Source organism: Cupressus sempervirens, chromosome 3, assembly GCF_028749045.1.
Source record: "Cupressus sempervirens isolate cs-2001-9-10 chromosome 3, ASM2874904v1, whole genome shotgun sequence".
Classification (NCBI taxonomy): Eukaryota; Viridiplantae; Streptophyta; class Pinopsida; order Cupressales; family Cupressaceae; genus Cupressus; species Cupressus sempervirens.
The window spans coordinates 111044435-111061252 of NC_143120.1; the positions used below are offsets into that span (position 1 = coordinate 111044435).

At 36.7% G+C, this 16818-nt stretch overlaps 1 protein-coding gene across 2 annotated transcripts in view; it reads left to right on the forward strand.

Annotated features, from left to right (window-relative positions):
- The first annotated feature begins 234 nt into the window (after nt 1-234).
- The window catches only part of LOC149565028 (uncharacterized), an 80202-nt gene continuing 63618 nt past the window's right edge, over nt 235-16818 (forward strand). For both annotated transcript variants that reach the window (XM_089818574.1, XM_089818575.1), the window contains exon 1: nt 235-703. The gene's annotated coding sequence lies outside the window, so the exon portion shown is untranslated. The remainder of the gene's footprint in view (nt 704-16818) is intronic.

Here is a 16818-nt window from a genome sequence, read left to right on the forward strand (position 1 = left end):
TATAATTTTGTTGTTATTGCTATGGAGTACTCATCCTGCATAACTGTGAATACTCTTTTTTAATAAAAAAATCTAATTTTAATAATTATTGTAGTAATATGTTTATTCTCTTTATTATTATGAAGAATTACAAGACTCTTAGTTTTAATTGGGATAACTTATTTAATCTCTTCTCACTAGAGAGATGAAATAAAATTTGTAATATTTAAAAAGAGAATTGACTAGGGTTATGTTGTTGGGCAACGTCTATACAGCCACGAAAATGCACTTCCTTACGAAGGAGAGGACTTAGTCAATTTTTCAAAAAAGTTAGAAAAAGCAATGTAAAGAAAGTGCATTTTCGTGGCTGTATAGCCACGGGCATGTTGTTGTCGGTTTTTGCTGTACGCTCGTAGAGACCTCGTCTCGTGTGTAATGATGGGTCAGCCCTCGCCCGCAGTTTTCAGAGCGTTTTAATAAAAACTAAAAGAAAAATGGCATAGGGTACGGCAGATACGACTTCCAATTTTTAAATTTAAACACAATATATATACAAAATCGAGATAATTAACTACAGTGAAGTGCCATTCCCTTAATAATTACTGTAAGGCAGCGTGCCAACTGAAAAGCATAAGAGGATGTTCCATTTAGCTCGAAGAATAACACTGAATCATCGGGGGCGAATTTCCATGCGCTAGAATAGCGAGAGATTGTCTAATGCCAGGTAATTTTATCTTCCTAAATCTTCATTGCTTGTATTTTCTTTTCAATCAATTGGTAACACTTGAGAAAAGGAGACGAAATTTTTCTTTCAGACATATTTATTCAGTGGACAGACAAAACTAGTCTTCGGGAGTTATGGCTATATTTTTGCCGTTTCTTCGCAATAATGGCCGTGCTAAATTATGATTTAAGTCTACTATGAAAAGTATATGTTGTCATACAAATGTTTGTGTAACATAAGCAAGTTTAGTGCGGGTTCTATTACAGCATTTAGCGTTTAGGGATTAGGTTTTGGAATAGTATTCTCCATTTCTCTACCTAGTGGCCTATAGAGGCCAATGTATGGGACAGGATAGTTTTGTTAATAGAAAACAATTACTTTGTTTGTTATTTTTCATGGTTGGTAAGTTGTCTTGGGGTTTTGCACTGGAGCTGGAGCTTGGATATAAAATTGATGGTTGTCTGTTGCTGTCAAACATTAAAAAATAAATAAATAAATTTGATGGAATGGATAGCACCTCAATCCCTGACACTAAGTTTAAATAAAATATTTACAGACATTATGCCTCGTGGATTTTGAGCTTATACATTCGGTATGTTTTGGAGCTAGTGAGCTTATAGGATGATTTTCTTTGAATATTTTAATGTTTCATTTTTATGCCAGGTACGAATAACATGTTGTGATCCTTTGATGCACAAGATGACTCCACTCCCATCCTTTTATGCGCTGGATGACACTCAACTCTCATCGTTTAATGCACAATGAACTCCACTCCCATCCTTTTATGCACAAGATGACTCCACTCCCATCCTTTTATGCGCTGGATGACACTCAACTCTCATCGTTTAATGCACAATGAATGTATATGAAGCCTAGAGTACGCTTAGGCTTAGAAATAGAAGCTACCTCAAGGGATTTCTAGTTCCAGGCATTTGCCTTGAAATTTGAATCAGCCTTCCTTGGGTGTGACCCATATTACTTTGTCTGCATAACACAGAGACCTTGTAGAGTACTGCTGGAACCCTGCCTTGCTATTAGACCAATGCCCATTTGAGATATTAAATGTTGAACTTGGTCATGTACATCATGAGATTTCTTCCTTTATAAAATAATGAACAGATTTATTATGATGAAGTGTTCATATTTTTTTATAGTTTGAATTCACCAAAAGGATACACTTTCAACAAAATTTGACTCAAGTAATTGAAGAGAGTTAAAGGTTCTTTTTTTGATCGATTAATGTGATTCCACGAGGACACACCCAGTTGTGTTGTATCTAAACACATTTTATATCTGCTCCTATATTTGGGCTCAGACATTTGCAAACTCCATCATCTAAGGGTCTTTACTACAAAATGACCCTTGCATCTATCCATTTGGGTGAACATGCCTCCTACTCTATTTCCTCTAGCTATTCACCTGCATTCAACATTTACAGTATAAATAAAAAACCTGCATCGACCAGCCCCAAACATCCTCTTTACCCCTGACCTTCCTCATCATTAGCACCACCTGCATGCTCTGTATCATCCCTTGTGTCTGCTACCAATGCAAAAGTCCACCTTGCATCCCCTGCGACCACACTCTTGACACACCCTGCTAGGAAATTGATACTGTTAGGAGCCAATGCTCTTTGCTTGACAATGTTAATTCCAACCCCCCAATACCACAAAAGACTGCAGTGGGTCATCATCCGTTCTTCCGAGTTGTGCTCTCATGCTACCATCAGGAATCAGTACATGTCGCATAAATGCTCTCCCTTCAGGCCTCCGCACGATTGCTTCCATATCAGCTTAACCACTATTGCACCCACCATATTCTCTATTTCCTTGGCGTCCTACAACATAGCACAAAATATTGAAGCAACATCCAGGTTCATCCTATACCTTTTTTTCTATTCAAGTAGCAGTCTCCCAACATCATTGACAGGGCATGATGAATCGCCCCTACCATTGTTTGAAATATCTCCATCCTCCTCCTCTCAAAGATGTCTCCTAAAAAGGCCATTTGCCACTTTGAAACTAATCAAATTGATGAGTCCATCTCTACTTTCATTGTTGGTTACAAAGTTGCTTATGCCACTTGCTCCATCTATATAGCCCATTCATAATAATCAATCTATAACTTTTTATCCCTCCATCGCGCTTATCATCTCATGGTGCCCATCCCTTTCAATGTCCCAAATTGATATTGTAATCTTGGAGCTTTGTACCAGCCTTATGGAAATTGCAGTGTTACTCCATGTTTATGGGACATGGACGAAGGGGACGGGTTTCCGGGACAGCAATTTTTTTTTTTCCAAGTTTGGGGATGGCAATGGGGACAGCTATATAAATAAAGGGAGAATTTAAAAGATATAGGGGAATTTGCATATATATATATGAAAGCATGTATAAAACATAGCTTCCATAAAAGTTCTAAATCAACCTAAAACCAACCTAGCATTGATGTATTGCCACAAAATGACTAAAAAATGCATGTTCTAGGTCTGTAAAGCACTTTTCAGACTTTCCTAACACCTTGCAAACAGTCTGCTATAGGATTTCGAGAGTGTAGCATGACTATAACAACATTCTTAATTTCATGATTCTTAATGTAATGTTGTGAAATAATAATTAGGGGATCCCAATTAGTAGGAACTAACTACCAAAGGTAATAAGCATGTTAGGTTGAACTTAGAAGGAAAGGCCCCCCACTGTAAAATTAAAAAAGGAAAGAGTTTTATAAAAGAAAAGAGTGTTTTTAAAGTGCTTATGTTGCCTATTTCATCGGGGATGCCCATTTATCCTGGGGACTCCAAGGTGTCCTGGACCGTACTCAAGACGTATGGGTGTCCCCTAAAGATTTGTCTGAAGTCCCAAAGTTTCTGGGGCATTTCTTGTGAATTTTCAAAAAAAGGGATGGGATGGGCAGCTCCCTAGCCATCCCCAAGTCTCGGAAATGTTTCTCGTATGAGGAATTTTAGGCCAGGGATGCATCCCCATGTAACACTGGGAAATTCTAAATTCATAGTTGAAATGACCTCCACATCCTATAGAGTCATGTCCATTGCCACATTTGCAACGTCGTTTCCTAAGTCATTGCCCTCACAATATACGCGTGTCATGATGAAATTTTTAATTGGTTTAATTTCCCTTTTCACCGTTCAAAGTCAATTCACTAATGGCCTTTAAATATTGAATTGACAACAATTTGTGACTCCCCTTCCAAATTTATTCTACCATATATTAATTGTCCTTGCAATCAAACCTATGCGCTTAGCCTAAAATCTTGCTTCAGTCTTTGCAACTCGCGCCATCCATTTTCTTGCCATCAATAGGACCTTTCCTTCTGCGCTCTATCCACATGGCCAAACCTAGTCATCCTTGAATTTCCTTGAGCTCCCTTATTATAATCACCTTGATTCAACCCTTCTTTGACAAATTCCATTTTACATCCTTTTTGACACCCTTAGAGTATCTGACTAGCCCTATAAATGGAGGTTGTCATGTCCCTATTTTAAGTTAGAATTATAATAATAATAATAATCCAAGTTACCAATTTAAATGCGGATTTAGAAGCGGATACGGGATGCAGCGAATTATTATTTTTGGATGTGGATGCGGGAGGAAGCGTGTGTGCATCGCACGTGTGTGTGTGTGTAACATATGCAAAGAAATGCGAGAAATATACAAAAACAAATCATTTGATAGCATGATTAAGATACTTCACCTTTTATCAAAATTCAAGATATTTCAAAATTCATATCAATATGTGCTTGTTCAACATTAGAGTTTAAACAATAAATTATAAGTTCCAATTGGTGATGTTCAAGATTCCAACAAAATAAAAATTTAGTGCATGATTGAAGATTCAATCAATTAATATGCATAAGAGTCTGAATCATAAGGATTTGCAAGAAAATCCACATTCTCATCATTATCTCCAACTGCTGAAAGATCATTTGAACAAAAAATGGTTCCACTTATGCTAGATGCACCAGGTGCCACACTATCATCACCATCACCATCTTCAAGTGTGGTAAGATCATGAAGTGTTGCATTCAAATTCGCACATTTAGGGGCTACATCCCAAAGCTTTGTTGTCCCTTCCTTGTAATGATCATTCTTACTTGACGAAAGATGCAAATTGGTGTGGACAAAGATCAACTCCTCAACTTTCTTGGAGCCCAACTGGTTGCGCTTCATTGAATGGATAAAGGAGTATGTGCAGAAGAACTAACAACCTAGATAGTGGTCACGAAACATATAAATGAAAAGAAAATTAATTTTATAGAATGTGTGAAACCACTTTATTCTAGAATGCAATTGGTAAACATAAAACAAAAAAACTTAAAAACTTACTCGTGATAGGACCTTGATTGCAAGAGGTTGAAGATGCTTGAAAGGTTGACCATACATGTACCACCATGTGATAGCTCCCATTCTATTTTGGTCCTTTACTGCAAATGGAGAATGCTTTAATCCCAAAGCAAACAACCCAAATTTTAGCCTCACTTTTTCATGCATTTCTTCCAGAGGGAAGAGTCTTGTAGGAGCTTTGTGGCACCCCTCAACAACCTCCTCATCCGCAAATGGTGCATCTCTACCCGACATACCAAGTAACTCCTCACTATAGTACCTAGGAGATAAGGCATATGCAAGGAGCTACAATGGGGTAGTCATGTTCTCCCAACGATGGTGGATGATTGCTTCCACTTGATTGCATAAGGCTTTGCTTTGTGTGGGGTCACTCTCATGTGTTTGTATAGAATGTTTTACCTTCTCAACCATGGTGTCCATGCCATCATACACATCCCCCAAGCAAGGTGTATCTGTATTAGAAAAGTGGAGCATAGTCATGATGGGCAGGGTGAAATCCAATACATATGCCACATGTGCCGAACGTCATCCAAGACCAAATCCTTGATCCTTTGGGCTCTTTTTGAATTTGAGGCCTTCCATATGCCCCATTGATTAGAGATGACAATTTGGCTCAAGCATCTTTTACCTTGAGGAGCCGTCTCATCAGAATTGTATGAGATGCAAAATGGGTCTTAACATCCTAAGCAAGTTAACAATATGTCAATTGACAATTAAATTATTAATTTTAACTAAATTACATATCCATGAAATTTAGTAATTTCAAAAAATTAATTTACTTTCAGCATCTCCAATTTGGAGTATGTTCTTAAAATGGATTCTGACATGTGGTGGTATGTCACAAACATTTGTATCTCCTCCCCCTCTTGGTATATTTTCTTCACCAATCTATTTAAGTGCCAATCTTTTATATGACCAAGTTAAGGGAGTGTACGATGCATGGAGTCCAAAAAATGTGGTCATACCTACTCTCAACCAAAGCACCCACACCCTTGCAGTTTTTGGCATCGTTTGTGACCACCTGTACCACATTCTGACTACCCACCATTTCGATATCCTCAGTTAGAATTCTAGAAATGAATTGGGAATCCTTCACTTCCCCTCACAATCAACAACCTTCAAAACCATTGCTCCTTTGGGGGACACTGCAGTCACATTAATCAATGACTGATTTATTACATCCTTCTAACCATCTGACACAATAGTTTGACCCGAAGTTTTCCAAGATTTTTTGATTGATTGAAGGTCTTTCTCCATATGTGTCTTCTCTTGTTGCAATAGAGGCATACACACCTTTTCATACCCTGGGCTTGTCTAATCAGCCAGTGCTTCTTTGATTGCTGCCACCATTTTCTTCCAATATGGTGATCTCACCAAGTTGAAAGGAAGACCATTCGCATAGAGGCAACATGCAATAGCTTCATCAACACAGTCTCTTGACTCCATTTTAATTGTTGTGTGCAATGAGCTTCTTTTGTTGGTTGTAATTCCCACTTCTTCCTCATCCTCTACTGGTACAAGTACTTGCAAGAATGGGTGTTGGAAGGATACAATTGGTTCAGTGGGTGCATGCATCTTGCTCTTTGAGGATGGAGGTTGATAGTAACCTTTTTTTGATCTTTTGACCAATGCATCAACAACTTCTTGTTCTCTTACAAATGAAATTATTTCTGCACTAGTCAACCCAGTACCATTTTTGCCTTTGCACATTCCAAATCCTTTGCCAGCAAGGCCCATAAAATGAAGCTTCACTCGAGAATATGAACTATTGAAAGGTTTTCCTTTGTTACTTTCACAATAATTGCACTACCAATAGTATGAGCCACCTCCTGAAGCTTGTCATATACTTATTGTATGTCTCCACAAATGAGATCCTATATCAACTTTAAAATTATTAGTCTCTTTCTCTCCTTCCCCCCTATTGAACTTCGATTACCATTGGTGACCATTCTTGTACAATAAAATCTAGCTTTTTGCAACCTATAATAAGAAAATAAATAAATTTTAATTAGGAGAACAACTATGAACATCAAGCATATAAGTGCAAAATAATGAACAAAAAACTACTAAAATAGATACCCAAACTTGCTTCTTTATTTCTTTAAAAAAAATATGAAAAAAAACTTGAAAAATTTCTTCAAAAACTTGAAACAATTCATCAAAAACTAAAAAAAAATACTCAAGAATGGTATTAAACACTTACCTTAAATGCTTAAAATTTCTTTGAGGAAGCAATCTCTTGCCCTCTGACTGATCCTCTTCAAAAATGCTCAACTTGCCTTCACAATGCAAAATGGAAACCAAATGAGAAGTAGCTGCAAACAAAGTTACAAAATGACTTGTGATTGCTTCAACATTTACCTTTAGGGTTGTTTTAGGGTTTCCTTGCAAAAGAAAGCCCCAAAAAAAAAGAATTAGAGCACATGCAAACAATATAACTTAAGTTGTTTGGCATTTTTTTTTGTTTTTGGGTGTTGGGCTCCCATGTACCTTTAGAGGCGTACAAATGCCCTGTGGAGGTTTCCTGGAAGCTAGCCATGGGCTTTTGGGAAACCTCCGCAGGGCATCTAGACGCATCTGACATCCATCCGCCTCCGCCGCCGCTTCCAGTTGCAACCTAGATGAATCAGTATTTTAGATAGTAATTAAATAAGATAATATTATTAAATAAATAATGATAATAAAATTATATATTACAATTGGTATTAACAAAAAAAAAGAAATAGACATAAAATGTTATTATAAGATATAAAAATAAATAATAATATAAAATCTAAAAATAAATAATAATAATAATTTTTTTGATCGGTAAAAGGTTGGAGCCCTATATATTATATTATATATTGAAAAAAAGTTACAAAAATTCTTCGTTCAAACAGGCCCTGGTAGGAAAGAACGAAGAAGAAAACTTCTAGTATTGCCCAGAAATTAAAGGGTCATACCCTAGTTTACAATGTTTCTACAATAAATTCCTTTTTCATTAAATACAAATAAGTTTGCATATAGCATGATACTGAAAGTTACACTTGTCTTAACAAAGAATAATTATGATCGAGTATCGTAGCTTTCTTTGTGTATCAGCTTTTGGGATACAGGGATAGTCTTGGCATGTTTGATCTTTGTCTATCTTATTCAGTTTGTACACTTATATTCAAATGCTACTTGAGAGCAAATTGTTAGTAGCTTTAGAGATAAATTTGAATCATTATCAGTCCTTAGGAATAAATAATAATAAAATTACAATGGATGAATAAATAAATAAAATTGACTGTAAGAGATAATATTGTAGAAAGTAAATAAGTAAATAAATAATATAATATAAAATAATAAAGTTAACTAAATCTAATGAAGCCAATAGTGGCATGTTGTGATGGTTAAGTTGTTGAGTTGTTGTCATCAAGGTTCAAATCTAATGGGAATGAGGTCCCCCATTTGTGGCCTCATTGGTTCATAGCTCCAGGTCAAAGCATTTACCCCTCTTAAAAAGAAAAAAAAAAACTAAATCTAATGAAAAGTCAAGAGATATGTAATAAAAACACATGAGTCCTTCAAAATAAGATATAGAAGAGAAGAGAGTTCATTTCAAAAAGGAGGGAAGAGGGGGAAAAGATAGGAGTAAAAAAAAGAATAATGGAAGAGGAAAGTAATGTGAAGAAAATAAGGAAGTGACTTTCGCCAAAAGTATCAATGATATTGAACGGATGTGACTCTTTGGAAGGGTCATAATTATGAATGTTTGTGACATTTTCAAAAATGTTGCAATGATAATGTATTGTAACTTTTTGAAAGGATTCTGATTATGAATGGTTGTGACTTTTCGAAAGGATTTTAATTATGAAGGGTTGTGACTTTTCACATGGAATCGTAATTATGAAGGAGCGTGACTTTTTGAATGGATTATGATTATAAAGGTGAATATAAATACAATGATATTTCTTCAAAATGAGTTGAAGCAAATAAATAATCTTATATGATTCTAAGATAATGATATACATATTTATATATATGAATATTGATCATATATCGTAAGTATAACTATTGTAGTATTAATATCATTTGCAATAATGAGATTGTAATATCAACTATAATAGCAAAATCAGCAATATATATCTACATTTCAATCCTACTACTATTTGGCTAAGAAGGGAAGACTACAATGTTGCCAAGGAGGGGCTTATGTAAATTCCAAGCAATGGATCTTTGTGCCAAGATAAGGTAGGGGTCAGTGTTTTGTAGGCCTTTGTGATACGGACTTGGACTAGTAAGCTTTGAGGGAAGGTATTGATAGTGGTATCTAGGCAGCTTGGTTAACACCCACTACTTCTGTCATGTGCTGGAATATTAATAAGGTTCGACATAAGAGCTAAAGATAACTTTAGGAGTATGGTGTTACCAAGGAGGAGCTTGTATAAATCCAAGATAATGGATCTTATCCCAATAGAGGATGGGGATCAACGTTCCGTAAAATTTTGTCAAACAGGCATCGACCTATAAACTTTGAGGGAGTCCATAGCTGGTATTTAGGCAACTTGGATAGCATCTATATCTTTTGTCTGAAAACCATAAAAATAATATCATTCGACAATTGAAATGACTATTTCGAATATTATGATTGGTTAAATATTTATCAACCATGATTGACCCAAAAATAGGACATTACAAGTGGTATCAGAGTTATGATCTTGCTATCCTGTAGGGTAAAATGATAGTACAATAAAAACATTCTAATGAAATAAAAATGAGTCTTACAATACGTGTATTATGTTTTTTTTTGTGTATGCTTTGTATATTAATTATATTTTTGGTGCGCTCCATTAAGTTGATCAAAGATCAAAACCAATTTGATGCTCTTATAAAGAGGATTATGTAGTAGACCTTAATGGACATTCAATTTGCTTGAGGCCATCCAATTTGGGAAGGGTAGATTGTTATGTCCCCGTTTTAAGATAGAATTATAATAACAATTAAATAAGATAATATTATTAAATAAATAAGGATAATAAAATCATATATTACAATTGGTATTAATTAAAAAAAGAAATAGTAATAAAATGTTATTCTAATATATAAAAATAGCTAATAATATAATCTATTATCAATAAAATAAGATCTAAAAATAAATAAAATTAAACAATAATAAAATTACAATGGATGAATAAATAAATAAAATTGACTACAAGAGATAATAATGCAGAAAGTAAATAAATAATATAATATAAGTTAACTAAATCTAATGAAAAGTCAAGAGATTAATAAAGAGATGCAACTCCTTCAAAATAAGATATAAAAGAGAGGAGAGTTCATTTCAAAAAGAAGGGAAGAGGGGAAAAGATAGGAGTAAGAAAAGGAATAATGGAAGAGGAAAATAATGTGAAGAAAATAAGGAAGTGACTTTCTCAGAGGTATCAATAATATTGAAAGGATGTGACTCTTTGAAAGGGTCGTAATTATGAATGTCTGTGACTCTTCAAAAATGTTGTAATTATAATGTATTGTAACTTTTTGAAAGGATTATGATTATGAAGGGTTGTGACTTTTCTAAAAGACCATAACTATGAAGGGTTGCAACTATTTACGTGGATTGTAATTATGGAGTGTGACTTTTCAAATGGATTATGATTATAAAGGTGAATATAAATACAATGATATTGAAGAGCGCACAATTATACTGAGAGGGGGGGTGAATATAATAAAAACTTTTGCCAATTTAAAATTTTTTATCCAAATAAGTTTAAATGTTGAAATGAACAATTATGCACATGAACACAATGTCACAATATTTTACGTGGAAACCCAGTGCATGAGATAACCATGAGAAATAAATGCTTTCTTAAATAAGCTGTTATTTTACAATGTTTTGTAGGCTACAATCTACTAGAGGCTCCAACCCCTATGTTTATGGGCACAAACTCACTGGAAGCTCCAACTTGCACACTTCGTAGGCACCAACCTACTAGAAGCACCAACTCTTGCCTTTATCTCCGTGAGCACCAACTCACTGCAATTGAGTTGCTTTTCCACCTTGGCTACGTTGCTTACTTCAACTGATGATGGAATATTAAAAACCACTCCAACACCAACTCACTGGAAGCTCCAACTTGCACACTTTGTAGGCACCAACCTATTGGAAGCACGTACTCCTGCTTTTATCTTCGTGAGTACCAACCCACTGCAATTGGACTGCTTTTCCACCTTGACTACATTGCTTGATATGATATGATATGATAGATTTTAATGACATCCCCAAGACTAAAGTAGTCTATGGGACCCATGCAATCACTCTCTCGAGTCAGGGGCGGAACTAGTGAGTTGTAAAGTTTTGGTTAACTTGTTTCTCCTTCTCTGAAGTTTGGTAATCAAATCCGCTGCTCTCTTCACTTGATCTTTCTCGAATAAATAGTTAAAGTCCTTGTTCTGCAGTATTTTTGTATAACCAGATCTGATGTCATTGTAAGCCAGGCACTCCTTGACAAAGTGCTGCTCTGTCTCAACTGTTCCCATATTACAAAATAAACATGTTCTGTCTGCCCACTCTTCCTTTGGAACTTGCCATCGACTAGTTTCACATCGCAACTGATATGAACTAGTTCTAAGTTGTGCCATCAACATTTTTGCTTTCTAGTTAATAGGTGCTCTTATATAGGCCTTTTCATCATGACTAGAAGTGGGATTAAATTCTTTAATGTAATAAGATATTTTTCGCCCTATGTGTCTTGTCCACAGAATATTGCGGAATTTTTCATTGACAAACTTCTTTATTTTTGTAATGTTATCCGGGCAAGTTTGGATGTTGATATCCCATTTTCGCATCCATTTGTCATTTTGCTTCATCCATGTGCTTTTCCGCCTCACAAGTTTTTCCTCTATGATCAACTTGGGCCAACGATGTGTTTCCAGAGCTTGGGTTTTCTTTAAATAGCTTATCATTCGAACCAAAGCAACGGCTTCTAATGGAAAGGAACCCACCTCCGCCAAAAGGATCTCATACGAAACTGTGGTCTTGACTTTAAGATTGCATGTGATGAAGTGTTTTTAAATTCTTTCTACTTGCCGCCATTTCTATTCGGACATACTACCTCCCCACACTTCACATCCGTATAGAATAACCGAAGTGACCAGCAAACCAAAAAGAGTTTTCATGGTCGTCCAATCCCATAATTCTGTGTTCCTGCACTTGTTTTGTAAAGAGTATAACGCCTCTAGCCCCCTTGGATCCTTTTTGATTTGCAAGTATCCCAATTGAGTTTGTTATGGAAATCGATGCCCAAGTATTTGTACTCTTCCACAATCTCAAGTGGGCTATTTTCAAACAGAAACTCGTCTTGTATGCTCCTATTCTTCTTCAGTGAAAAGATCATAATTTTGGTTTTGCTAGTGTTAACTTGCATTCCTATTTCATGACAAAATTTTTCTAGTGCTGTCAAGTGCTCTTTCAAACCTTTAGCTGTTCTAGCAAGAATTATGAGATCATCTGCATATAAGAGCAATCTTATCACAAAGTGGGCCAGCTGCACCCCCTCACCATTGGTCTTGTTTATCCACTCTTCTAACTTGTCAATATAGAGCCCGAATAATGTTGGAGATAGAGGACACCCTTGCTTAACCTCGATGTTGCTGTCAAAATCTTCTGATAGCCCTTCTGTCGTTTTGATTTTAGCTTTGACCTGCTCATATAATTTGTAAACCGCTGACCTAAGTTCTTTAGGAACTTCCAACTCTTCCATTCTATCCCATAATTTATTACGTGGCACTGTGTCGAATGCTTTTTTAAAGTCCACGAAACAACAAAAAGCCTCGTTCCCCGGAGTGTCCCAAACTTTCTCAATCAAGTGTCTAAGAGTGATGCCGTGATCTATAGTAGAGTGTTTCGGTCTAAAGCCTGCTTGCCCTTTTGCACGTTTGCCTTCTGTTTCAGCCTAGTTGCTGATTTTTTGTTCTACCAAGCTACCAAATAACTTGCCAAATAGTGGATTGATCATGATGGTTCGATAATTAGAAGGATTGTTTATATCTCCACTTTTGTGGAGTGGGATCACCACACTTGTTGTCCATTTTACAGGGAAACCTTCTCTATTGACACTGTTGAAAATTTTAGTGATGTGTGGTGTGAGGGTTTCAGCACCCCATTTTAAGTATTCAGCTTGAAGCCCATCTATATCTTGCGCTTTACCAACAACTAACCTCCTTATGCCTTGAATAATATCCTTTTCGCTGAATAACTCCCCTATGGTCTCTGTTTCCATGGTTCTACATTCTCCTAGATCACACTCGTAGAGAGTCGGCATATTCTAACTATTTGGTTCCTGTTATGTTGTTCTCTATTTGAGTTTTTCTCTGCTGAAGCTCTTTCCAAAACTTTCTGGGGCTGTTTTTACCAAGATTAATCAACTCGATTCTTCTCTTGTTTACATACTCTTCTTTCTTCTTTTTAATCAGCTGATCATATTCCTTTTTACATTCTCTATTTATGTTCTTTTTCCAATTTCTTTTTGCTATTTTGCATTCCTCATCAAACCACGGATTGGCCGGAAAAGTGTTCTTGGCTTCTCTTGTGGCCCTCGATCTTTTACACTCCTCCAGTGCTTTAATGATAGTGAGAACAAGATTATCCTTGTCCATGAAATGTTGTTTATCAAACTCGGGATGGTTTCTCGGAACCCTAGACAGCCGCAAAAGAGAGTTTTGGAAAGTAGCATGGTTTTCTTGTGTCATTAAAACTTTGCCAATCGGAATCATCTTCCTCTTTTGTAAAGGTTTTGGGAGAATATGTTGATCTTTAAAGTGTGTGGCCACCCTTATCAAGATGGGGTTATGATAAGATTTTAGCTCCATGGGGCAATCCTCTATCTCAAAGTTAATTATCTTTGCAACATATTCTTGCGAGCATATTACATAATCAACAACACTTTGTCCATTGTATCTTTTGCATGTGATTCCACCTAATTTAGGCCACTTTTGCAAACCATTACATATGATCATGTTATATAGGTAGCATAAGCTTAGTAATTCAGCACCAAAATGATTAATCTTTCCCATGCTATCCTGTGAAGATCTTTCCCATTTTTGTGTCCCTTCTTCTTCAAGCCAAACTGGGTCTCTGCTTTCATTGTAACTCTCCTTAAGATTGACAGTTTGGTTGTTTGCTGTTCTAGCATTGAATTCCCCTATTATCATTATTTCCCCTAAAGAGCTAAAGGCTGCTATGTCTTTTTTGAGTGCAGCGAACGGGTCTTCTCAATCCAAGCTATGCTTTTTATACATTTTTGAGCCTTTTGGGGCAAAGTAACAGACAACCACCCTTGTAGAAATTTGATTCTCAGTTATTTTTATCCAAATATACTGCTTGTTTACATCTTCTTTCTCTAAGTTTACAAATCTGCTCCAAGTTTCTTTTATTAGAACGGTGATGCCTTCATGCCCTTTACCATTATCTATCTTCTCATTCCACAGTGATACCTTCTTATACCCTTCAAAATTTGAAACCCTACATCCATCATGCTCATGAGTCTCTTTAAGCATAATGATGTCATTATCTTTAGCTATCGGCCTTAACCCAGGTCCTCTTCTCCAAGGATAACCTCTACAGTTCCAGCTAACTATAGTTAAATGTTCCTGGGTGGGCTCGAGTTCCTATTTATTGTGTGTGATTTTGTCGCTGATTTGGGCTTTGCCATTTTGTAGCCACGCCCACTTGCTGTTTTCTCTTGCTATTTTCACTTTTTCCCATTCCTTCCTCTTTTCTTCTTGCTGAGTTATGGTGAGGTCATCATCGAGATATATGTGTGTGCCTCTAAGAAACTTCCTCTTGCTGAAAATGTTGTTTTTATCTCCTGTATTCCTCATTGTCACTCTAACATGTCTGTCTTTGCCTCCTCTAATCCATTTTCCAATTCTTTGTGCTTGTATGGTTGTTCCATGCCAATCTAATTGATCTTTAAAGAAGTCTTTAACTAAATCCGTTGTTTTCTCCTGTTCTCCATAGTCTTGTAGCCCTTTGATGACGATATTTGCTGCTTTCTCATTTCTTTCTTTTTCCTCTTTAATGTGTCTCCGAACTTGTTTTTCTATGTTGTCAATAGAAGTGTTTGCTGGTCCCTTTACTATGTTATCCCATGATCTAACTTCTTCAATTTGTTCTCTGAGTTGATTTTCTTTTATTTCCATATTGGCCATGGCATCTTGTATATTTTTCATTTGCAGGTTTTTGTCTCCTTCCATAGCCTCTCCTTCTCCCGTAGTACTTGCTGCTGTCCTCTTTTCTCCTACTTCTTTCTTTAATAATATTAATTCATACTCTCCTTTTTCCATATTAAATTGCAATTTTTGAATTTGTTCTCTAAGTGACTTGACCTCCGTTGCCAATTTCCAGTTATCCTCAGCAACTCTTTTCATTGTGATACTTTCTATTTGGCTCCTCTCTTCAAGTGCCCACACCCTTTCCTTCATAGCTACCAAATCGTTCACAAAGATGTCTGGATACCACGTCATAGGTGTCCTTGTGAGGCTGTAATTATTTGGCAGCCCATCTTCCACTGTGTCTATCACCTGAGAATTATCTGTCTTCCCTTTACTGTTAATATCTCTAATATTATCAAACCGCTTAATTGATTCAGAGATTTCAGTCGGCCTCAGATTTATTTCTCCCTCCCTTGCGCTGTCTGAGGTATGTGGAATCGGTTTCGGAAGTAAAGCTGCTAACTTTCCTCTTTTTGCATTTTTAAACTTTCGTATCTTTCTCCGCCTAATTATTCTTTTATATTGCTTAGCATTCACATAGGTGTAGTTTCCTCTTGTGGGTGGTCTACTGGCTTGTGAGAAGCTCAAAGTGTTTGTGGGTAAATTACCATTTGTCCCTCCAGGATTGAATGAACTCGCGTGTCCGGCTGAGAGTCCTGGAAGAATGAGGAAGCTCCCTTGATTCCACTTGATGATGCTGCTGTGCATTAAACTATCCCCATAAGTCAGGACCAAACCACTGTTACCAGAGATGTCATTGTGTTTCGTAGCTTCTCCCAGATTAGTTTGTTGTTCTGTTGTTACAGGTGCCCTGACTATCAGATTCTCTGCCACCCTATTACTGTTAGATCCTGTGTTTTGCAAGGTGGACCCACTTAGTTCTGGCTGTGCCTCTATTATCTTTGGTTGATCAATCAATGATACTTGTACAAGTATCTTCTCTGTAGCTGTTTCTGTGATTTCCTCATTTGTTCCTTCCATGAGGACCATATCGTACCCACTGGTGCCTTGTTATAGATTCTTTATGTTGTTTTATCGTTGTAAATTTACCAAAGCCAGAAGAAGTAATAAAGGAAGCCTGAACAGGTGCAGACAGAAATGAAAGAGTTAAGAATAAGGGAAAAGGCGTACCTGGGATCTACCTGTTTGCCTATTGGAGTGTTTTCAAATGGAACCAGACTGTAGCCCATTGAAAGAGAGGAACACCATAGCAAACAAAATCATCATCTGGAAGCCCGCAAATATGGACCCACTAGTAATAGCAAAGCCTTTAGCACTGGATGATTGGTCCCATTGGTTGCCAAGACTGCCGACCAAACCAAATCTGCCCTTGCACTGATTGCCACTGTTGCCGGCCCTACCTTGGCTGCTGCAGGCCCTACCTTCGCTTTCACAAAAATAGTTGAATATTCCGAAACTATTTGTTCACAGACTTTGTTGCCCACGCCACGAGGGTGACAGGATTTTACTGGGGATGGCAGATTCCGCTAATTGCACAGTGGCGATGCGTCCCGAGAA